The sequence below is a fragment of the Festucalex cinctus genome, chromosome 17, assembly GCF_051991245.1.
Source record: "Festucalex cinctus isolate MCC-2025b chromosome 17, RoL_Fcin_1.0, whole genome shotgun sequence".
In the NCBI taxonomy this organism is placed as follows: domain Eukaryota; kingdom Metazoa; phylum Chordata; class Actinopteri; order Syngnathiformes; family Syngnathidae; genus Festucalex; species Festucalex cinctus.
In genome coordinates this window covers 20,232,019-20,242,110 of record NC_135427.1, presented here as the reverse complement: position 1 = coordinate 20,242,110, position 10,092 = coordinate 20,232,019, and the positions used below count along the sequence as shown (strand labels likewise).

Sequence of the window (10,092 nt, the reverse complement as noted above, 5' to 3'; positions counted from 1 at the left end):
CATCCTTTTGGATTGATATTCTGCTTAGTTTTTCACTGAACCCATATGTTGTTTCTGTATATCATCGACATAACTCAACCTTATTTCTAAATCACTTTAAAACATCCATTGCTGCATACAAAGTGCTGTGCATGGAATAGAAATTAGTCTTTTAGTAGACACAAGTGAAATAAAATAACACAAAATAAAATTAATTAGAGTAAATATAAGTACATAAGTATACACACAAATAAAATACTAAAAAAAAAAAAAAAAAACTGTATAAGTATAGAAATAAAATAACACAAAATACAGAAGGCACTATAAAAAAAAGTAAAATGATGTGAAGTCTCATGCTGAGTCAAAGATCAAAGAATAGAGATGTCTGGCAAAAATGAAAGGAAATTTTGTCCATATCGTACAGCCCTAATCCAACACGCAAATGAAGGCAACTAGTAGCCAATTCCAGATCGAAGGGGCTGGGTCACAGAGTCATTCATTCGGACATAGTTGTTTACAGAAGTGAAGAGTGGATTTGTTTCAAATGAACTTTTGAGTTGAATAAATGCAAAATGAACTACACATTTTTTTTTCAGTTTGTCTTTTAGATTTCAGAACGAACTGCTGCTTTTAAGTGACAGAAAATATTTCTGAACACTTTTGCAGTTGTCACAATGCCGCTGTTCAACCTGATGAACATTAGATTTAGGTTGATAAAGTGTGCCCCCCCAAAAAAAGGTAATGCCCCCCCCTACAATTTCTTTCTGGTGACGGGTCTGTGTATATATATATATATATATATATATATATATATATATATATATATATATATATATATAGTAAAGGTACATTTTTTTTTATAGATTGACAAACAAAAAGATGATTCAAACATGAATTGTAAAATTAACCAAATCTATATTGATAATAGTGGGATTTGTTGCGAATAATTCAGTAGCAGGCGACCTGGGCCTCCAATGGGGTTTAAATGATTTCATCCATCTCTTATTTAATACTGCCACTATCACATCACAAAATGATATACAAAAACACATTTTGTCCATGTGTGGTCTTCCAGCGAGACATTTCTTATATGCTGTACAATACAACAAACAACTCTAAACCTGCACAATACAATAAAGCAATTCACAATCAATATCTAATAAGATGGCAAAAACATAAATGCTTGAAGTATTGTAAAATACGTCATACTCCCCTGAGATGCTTATCTTTAGACAAAATCCATCCCTATTTGTTGCTCAGTTAGATTTCTTTTTTTCTTTTTATAATGTTCGATGTTCATCAGAGCCAGCAGCTACACATTTATCAATCCCACTGTGTTTACACGCACCGCTGCAATATGGTAGGCTGCAAAACTAGTTAGCATAGATCAAATGTTGATGTCACATTGAGCCTAAATGGAGGACGAGAATGGTGAATCCGAATCTGGCATTGAAGGCCCGGCATGGGTTGTTTGTTTACATACATGCTACATAGAAGCTGGAATCTGATTGAAAAAAAAACAAACACAAAACAAAAATGAACATGAAATTACTGGAAGCCCGGCAGCCAAGACACACACTATAAAATGAAGATAATAGACTGTTGGAAATAAGTAACCCTCCCAACCCTGCTTATAGAGCATAATGTGAACCTGTATACATAGATACTTGATTATACACAGCAAAATCAGCAGTGTCAATTCAACTCCCATAGAGTCAAATTCAACACTTTAAAAGTGCTTATATTGGTCCACTCTACATATAGTTAAAACATCATTTTCAAAAGTGTTAGTTAAGTGCGAGTTAAAACAACTCTGATGGTAGTTAAAATTTAACACGAGTCAACAACAAGTCAGTGTTGATTTTACACTACACTAGAGTATAGTGTTAAAATATTTAATGTTGTATTTTATAACACTCAAAACGAGTTGCTAAATATTTAACTCATGTAGGGAGTAAAAAAATTACTGCAGTGTCATTTTAAACTCACAATTATTTCCCACATGTTCTCATACATTCTCTTAAAAAAAACAGACACATTTGTATTTAATAAAACATTTAATAATTCCACCACATAACAATGCATTGACTTTAAAATTACACATCCCATCAATGGACAACCAATCCTCAAGCACAGTTTATAATATGACAATGTGGTACAATATATGTTTTTGCATCCATCTCATTTGAACACAGTTTGTCATGGGGTTTGTAATAAATCAGCTTATCAATGCAGCACACAAAAAAGGAACCTGCACTTTCCTCGACACAATATGCGTTAAAGTGGTCGTCAAAATAAAGGGTGTCAACTACAGAAGTCACAAATAAAGCTTGATCATCAATTAAGATTATATTCACAATCTTTCCAAAAACAGGAATTTCCATGTGTGTCTTTATACAAACAAACATACCAATTTGATATTCAGTTCCAAATGTCTTAATCCAATTAGTTGTTGACACATCACAGTTTGCATTCATATTTAATAATGCACTCAAACTCTCACCACCCTGCAAGCTATCAATCATTTCCTTTCGTACTGGGCCAAACTCAAATCTCTGAAAATTAAAATTCTCCCAGTGGTAAGCCAGTTGTCTCTGGTGTTGTTTCACCAATGATTTGGTGATATTTTTGAAATTCTTCACACATCTTTTAAAAAAATTATGTTTGGCCTCAAACCTCATGCACCATATGTGAAGTAGCTGACCTATTTTACGAATACACCTGGGATAATATATCATAAAATGATGTTTAGGCAGAAGTTTTTTTTCAGGAAATAGAGATTTGAAGAGCTTGTGGTGGTCACTTATCAAATGCTTCAAATAGTAAGTCATACCATTAGTGACAATGGGTGAAAAAACCACATTCACTATTTGAATCAAGAGAATGAGCAGGTTCCAATAACTGTTATTTCTTTCAATGACATCCCCAAAAATAAGGGGAGCATTACGTAGCAAACACCATGACTGAATGGCATTCAATCCAAGATCTTTGCTACTTCCATCCATTTTTAACCCACCTGGCCTGTTTTTTCTCTCAGTATAACCAAAATTAAAACTTTGGATCCTCTGTGACATTGCTTCCAATGAAATTAGTTTGTTTTGGACAAGGTAATGGAAAACAAGTTTCAATTCGTACTGTACCACACCTTCAAGCAAATCATGCATTATGTCAACTGCATAGTTTTCGGAAATGTTGAAAAAATGCAGTGAATTGACAAGCATGTCTTCTTGACGCCAAATGTTGATGCCAACAAAGGATTTTTCTGTAGAGAAGCACAATGTTCTGCGTGGGTTTCTTTAGTACGAAAAATCAAGCCAGGGTGGTCTTCTGTGAATACAGATTGCAACTCTTCCTTAGGTGTTAAACAAAATCTACAACAGTATGTTGCGCTGAATTACTCCACATATCCAAAAAGCCCATGTAAACCCAAATTATCACCTGTTACTTGAATCTGCAGTACCGAGCAATGGTGAGTCAAAGAAAGGTACAACTATCCCTTCTGTTTCAAGTCTTTTAACATCATCAACTAGAGGCTTTAAGATTTGATCAAATCCATATGTCTTTTGATCTTGTGAATGAAAGAGTGACACCACATGAATATTCATCAAAACAGAATTAAATTTTGGGGGTAGGTTCTTCAATATAAAATAAATACATCCAAGTTTGTGTATTCCCTTCTTTGAACCCAAAGGATTTGCGGTTTCAAAATCGTCATAATAAAGTTGAATCTGGAGAGCATGTTCTTTCTGGGAATACAAAGCATTCTTTTTGAAGTACGACCCATCACATATATCTTTATAAATACCTTCCTCTTTTTCTTTTGCTTCCAGGAAACCTTCACATAGTTCACTCTTCTTGAACAGAGACTTTAGGGTTCCCAAGATGGGCACATAAACAAATTTATCTGTGACAGGGATCTGACTGTAAACTCCTGTAGTTCGATCTCTACGTACATCGAATCTAACCCCAAGAACATACTCTACTGGTTCAACAATTTCCCACTTTTTCTCAAAGAATCTTTGTCGCTTGGCGCCTGTATTTAAGATTGAGAAAGGATTTTCTATTTGATCAAAACAAATTTTCACTTTCTTTTCCAAATCTGTGCCTTGGATCTCAGAAGTGCAGCTGAGAACTGCCTCTTTTGCTTGCCTCTGAATAACACTGACAACCTCCTCCAATGAACTCACCATTGCTTGGACAGTGCTCTCTGCAACACCTGATGCTTGTAAATGTGCTACAACAGAACCACACATGTTTAACACGTGATGTTGGTCTTCTATGATCTGGGTTGCTACTGGATTGTCTGTACAAAAAGTTTGAGATGGTGAGGGCCCATTTTCTTTCCATGTGTCCACATTGTCACTGAGCTCTATTGAAACATTGTCCTTGTGAAAATTAGCCAGATGCTTCTTAAACCCCGAATAAGTGCAAAATGATGAACAACATCCTGGCTCTCCACATTTCAAACGTAGAGTTTTTCCTGTGTATAGACCGTGGTGGAATCTCAAATGCTGGCAAAGCAATGCAGAACTTTTGTGGTGTACTTTGCAAACGAAACAAGTGAACATATTTCAACCAAGGAAGTGTACCTCAAATATCGGTGTGAAACAGTCTTGCTCTCAGGTCTTTGACTCTAGGATTTTCCTTTGCAGCTCCCAGGTCAATGTTGAAAACCGTTGTCTGGATGAATGTGTAAAAGCTTTGGAGGGAGTCGTGGTAGTTGATACTGAAGATAAAGTGAACCTTGAAGAGCTCATCGAACGCTGCCAGTGATGTCTGAGCCTTGCAAGGGATGGCCTTGTGGTCAACAATGACATAGAACTGTTGGATGTTGTTCTTCTGCTCCCCAACACACAGAAGGAAGGGCTGTCCTGGTTCAGATCTCTCAAGGAATGTCTGCACACTGGCTCCAATCTGCAACACAGAGGAGAAAACATTTTAGTTTATAATTGTATATTTTTAAAAAAGAACAAGGTTTCTTCCTTGTGGTTTAAAATGGTGGAGTACATGGTTTAATTTATCTATTTTAATTAGTTAGTTGAAGTAGTAAAAGTAAATTTATTCAAATTTTAATACAGCTAAAATTAAAGTTCAGCAAATGTCTGCTTACCCTCAGATATCTCACTACATGGCGGATTGCTTGGAAGGAGCTGATTTTAGCGCTCTTCTTGTGACCTTTTGAAGTTGGGGGAAGGAGGTGAACCAACAGCAGAATGCTTGACAGATCACTGTCCCAACCTAGTGTCAAAGTTGACAAATAAGACAGTTCCAAGTACTTTAATCTTAAAATTTCAATAAATAACTTAAAATTCTATAAAGAAAATACATATTTCAAAAAATAGAATGAGCCACATTTACAAGATTCATTCGGGTTATTCTGTGCAGCCAAGAGTTCATCAATGTGCTCATTGGAAATCAGGTTCTTGCAGTTTGCCAGGACCCGAGGCTTGAAGTATGTGGACCATTTTGCCAGCAACCTGCCAGAAATCTCTGCTCCAAACATCATGGTGAAGTCCTGATCAATCTACAAAAACAAAGACCCAATTTAAACAAACCCAGAGAAAATGACAATAATAAATGGAATAATTAATGCATGTCCCACTGAATATATCTTGCCAACTTCAAAATTATTCAACCAAAGATATTTCATTCTTACCAAGCCAGGTATGTCCAGGAATCGGGGGAAAACATCCAAAACTGTTGAGGAATCTTGCTGGTCATGAACCAGTGTCTGGCGGTATTGAAATGTTGCCCTCATCTTCTCTTTGATGACAGATACGTCAGTTGAATGCTTCAGAAAGGAGATTGCCTCAGAGCATTCATCTCCACTTAGTTGCTCATCAATCAGGACCAATTCCCTCTTGGCATTTGGACCACTTGGACCCAAAGTGCTGGTTGAGCATCTCTGGGACTGGGCAGTATTTCGCTGCACAGTCTTTATTCTCCAGGCCAAATAGCCAGATCCACTCTGCGCATCATAGTAGTGTTCCTGTGAAAACATGAGAAACATGAAATAGCAGCACAGAAGAGAAATGAAGAAAAGGAGATATTAACCAAAAAGATTACTTTCCATATTTGTAAAAAGAAAACTTACATATCCATTTTTTGAGAATGGATCTATGAGATTGGGGAATAAAGTGATGATGCATACTGAAGTGCATACTTTTTTCGTACATAGGCTGGCGGGATCCTCCTTTAAAAATATAATATATATTTTATGAGATGTTAAATAGCATGGAAAAAAATAGCTGGTATCAAAAAATAGAGCATTAACAATTCACAGAAGTAAAAAAAAACCTTGCATGTAAAATGTGTATAAAAAAACAGTTTAATCACTGATCAGTGAGCAATAAAAACTTAAAAAGTTTATCAAAAATATCCAATGATACTTTGCATTTCAAATGATTAACCAATTGTTCATTGAGTTTTTATTGCTTATAGATAACGTTCATTTGGCAATGTTTAAATTGTGCTTCAAGGTTTGTCTTTTCTTTCTTTCTTTCTTTCTTTTTTTACAAATCAAATTACAGTGAAGATGTTCAAATTTGGTAGATTTTTCAAACCCATTTTCAAGAATATTTGCATCACACTTTTTTTTTTTTTTTTTTCTAAATAAATCATAGAGGACCGACAATAGATCAATTTAAAACAGTGTTACTGCAAGGAATATTTCTAAAGAGATGCTGCTGATCCTAGGAACTATAGCTGCACATTCTGTATTTGTTTGAAATTAAAACTAAGAAAAATGTATGTGCGTGGGTGGCGGGGGGGGGGGGGGGGGGGACTGGGGCGGGTGGTTTAATTAAGATATTTTTTTTACATTTTGGAAATATCAAATTTACTGTAGAAAACAATAGGGAGTTATTTACTTGTTTAAGTTTTTATTAACTTTTTAAGGAATTATGATGACCCTCGGAACTACTTGAAAATGTTCAATAAACATACTTCAACACATTTTCAATAAAGTAAAGAGATTGAGTTTATACTTTAAAAAAAAAAATTTAACAGGAATATTTTCTCTTTTAGTAAAAATACAGAGAAAGAAATTGATCAGCTCCAAATATTGGTTACTATTGGACTTATTGACTACTAATCGGTGTATGGGAAAAAAAACAAAATCACATCAGTAAATCTCTAAAGGTGATGTTTATAATCAATATTTTAGGATACTTTAAAGACCAATTAATGTTTGAAAAAGAAAATGAGTCAGATAACTTTGATTTTTTTTTCAGTAATTTAGAGATTTACTTGTGTGGTTTAACAGAAAATCAAACTTACCCTACCAAAAAACTGTTTCCCAAGTTTACTGTATAGGCACACACCATTAACTGTTTATAGGAAGAACTTTAATGCTTACCCATGAACCTCAATCATGTCGGCCACTAGTAAGTTCACCATCTGTCGCCGTGTACCATCTAACAATGTTTTCAGTCTCTCATATTCTTGCAAGATCTTTCCTCCCCCAGCCTTAGTATGTAGAACATCTCTAACCATCTAGAAGATACAATAAAATCAGAAACATAGTTAAGTCTGAAATTAGACAGATAAGTAACAAATCTTATAACACAATGGCTTGCCCTTAAGTCTGTTATTGTGATTGACTGATTTGGAATACATACATCATTTTGATAGCTAGCTACACAGACAATTACCTGCTTAAAAAAGTGATCTTTTTGTATGCATTTGTGAATATTGAAACCAGTCAAATTCAATATATATGGTAACTTAAACACAAAAAAGTTGTAAACCTCTTTAGCTGAATCCTGATCGCAGTGGGCTCTTTTTACTCCTCTGTCGCTTGTTTCCATCACCATACATACAGTGAATCAGACACCATGGATGATGAGTCTGATGTACATGCCTCAGATGAAGTGAAAGAATGATCCTGATGAAGGACAACTTTTGGACAATAAGGAAAACATTAACAAAAAAATTAAGTAAATATGAGTCAAGAGCAATTTTATGAAAGTGGTTTTGGTGGCTCGAAAACAAAACAGTTGATTAGAGAAGACTGGTTTTAAAAAAAGGAACCCTTCTTTTAGTTCTCTACAGTATTTCAGACTTCTATCGTCAACATTTTCCCTGGCAAAACCAAGACTTACCTTTAGATTTTTCTGTGCACACGTTGATTGTTAGGTTCCCTGCTTGCAAAAGATCCTCAAACACATCCGCATCCACTTCTGTCCCTGAATCATCTGTCAAGTGTAGTTCTGAGTGCAGGGGAAGCCCTAACTTTTCTATGACTGAGAGAATAAGAGATTGAATTATGTGTTTCTTAATTAATATATTCTAAAATGTTATTTTAACTGAAACATTCTGAACACATGCACCAGTGTCTGTCAGCACTGTTTTTGCCAAATAAAAAAAAATTGTGTACATTTTGATTTGGCTAAATCAACATAAGTTCACTGAAGCCAAGAGAAATAAAACTTGGTGGATGGGCCAACATTGTAAATGGATAATTAAAACACTTTTGTTTTTTTTAATAGAGCAGATCAGTTTTCTAAAACATAACCGTGTTCAAAATGTTCTCCTTACCTTTTTGAAGAAATATACTGAAGTCCTCGTATCCATTTTCTGCCTGGGCGACTTTAACATATTTCTGGCTTTCGCCAAATTTCACCTTCACCAGCATAATGTACTGCAAAAGAAAGAAATACAATAAAAAGCCCGTATCCGACTCAGCGTCTGCGAACATTGACCACTTCCCACCTCGTCTCCGAACATCTTCGCAACATTTTTCATCCAAACCCGTCCCCGACCGACGAAAAAAAACAACATTCGGGCCGTGCGCAAACACGAACCTTTGCCATAAGTAAAAAGAAAAAACAGCAGTTGAAAACAACAAACGACGACCAGCAATACAATTGCTTGTCACGCTAGCAAACATTTAGGCTACATAAGCTGTAGCACTGCACCACAGTTCTGAGTAGCAAACAAAACAATTCACGAAATACATTTTTTTCATATGAAAGTTAACAAAGTCAGAAAACTGAACGAGTATATTAATTTTATATTTACAAAAAATAAAAAAAATAAAAAACCGAGGAAGAACGAACCTGTTGCAGCTTCCCAAACAAGTCCTGACTGTGAGAGACAGGAGAGGGCTGCTAAGCTTACGCGTGCTAATCGTCGCATATATTTAATTAATATCAACTGCCAACACTAGTACATAATGCAGGGTGCAAATGTTAGTAGTTTTGTATTTAAAACGTATCAATTAAGATTTACTTACGTGTGGTGGGTTGTAATCACAGTTCAATCGATGTTGCTGTTCAGCTCAAGTTGAAGCAGAAGCGAATGAGGAAAGACATTCTTCCATTGGTTGTTAGCAAACAATTGAAAACCCCCAAAAAGAGTAAGTTGCCGCCTTAAACATGCACCTGTGGACTTCTGGGAAAAGCACTGGTTGCTAACACTTTTTATTGAGTGAAATCAACACTCTAGAGAGTATTGGAACATATGACAATTGACTCTCTGAATCAACACTCACACTTTTTGAGGAATTGTCATGTTGGAGTTAAATTAAACTTAACAAGAGTTAAATTGACTCTAAATTTGTTTTATCACCTCTAACACTGAAAATTTAACACTTTTGATTTTGCTGTGTACACTGATGCCGTCTTTAAGTCTGCTTGTGTTTTCTCTCAAAATGAATCAAATTGTATGTATGAATAGGCTTGATATATCGTTTGAACATCGCCGTCACAATGTGCGGATGCGCGCCACATCGCAAGTCGTGCGATGTTTTTTTTGTTTATTTTTTTAGAGCAAGCAAACGTTTGTTTTACTTCATGTCTCGCGCTCACCCTGTCCCTTCCTTCTGCCACTCAGTCAACGGCGCATACCGTAACTAAAGAGGGGTTTAAAAAAAATAAAATAAAAAAGGTTCCGCAAACACGGTGAAGGCGCCTTACCCCGGGATTACACCGGTTGCGTGTGCGTTGCGTCTCCGCTCCATTGCGTCTTGACTGCGTGCTCCGGACGCATCAACTTTTTGGCCAACTGCACAGCTGCGGTCCGGCAGCTCCGTCGCCGACCATTTCCCGGCGTATCTCGCGTGATCGCGCGTGATAATGTGGCATTAAAAACAACGACAAACACAAAGAAAGT

At 35.9% G+C, this 10,092-nt stretch overlaps 1 pseudogene; it reads right to left on the bottom strand.

The window, feature by feature from the left end:
* Positions 1–4,569: 4,569 nt before the first annotated feature.
* Positions 4,570–8,740, bottom strand: LOC144005377 (uncharacterized; annotated as a pseudogene).
* Between the last annotated feature and the right edge of the window lie 1,352 nt (positions 8,741–10,092).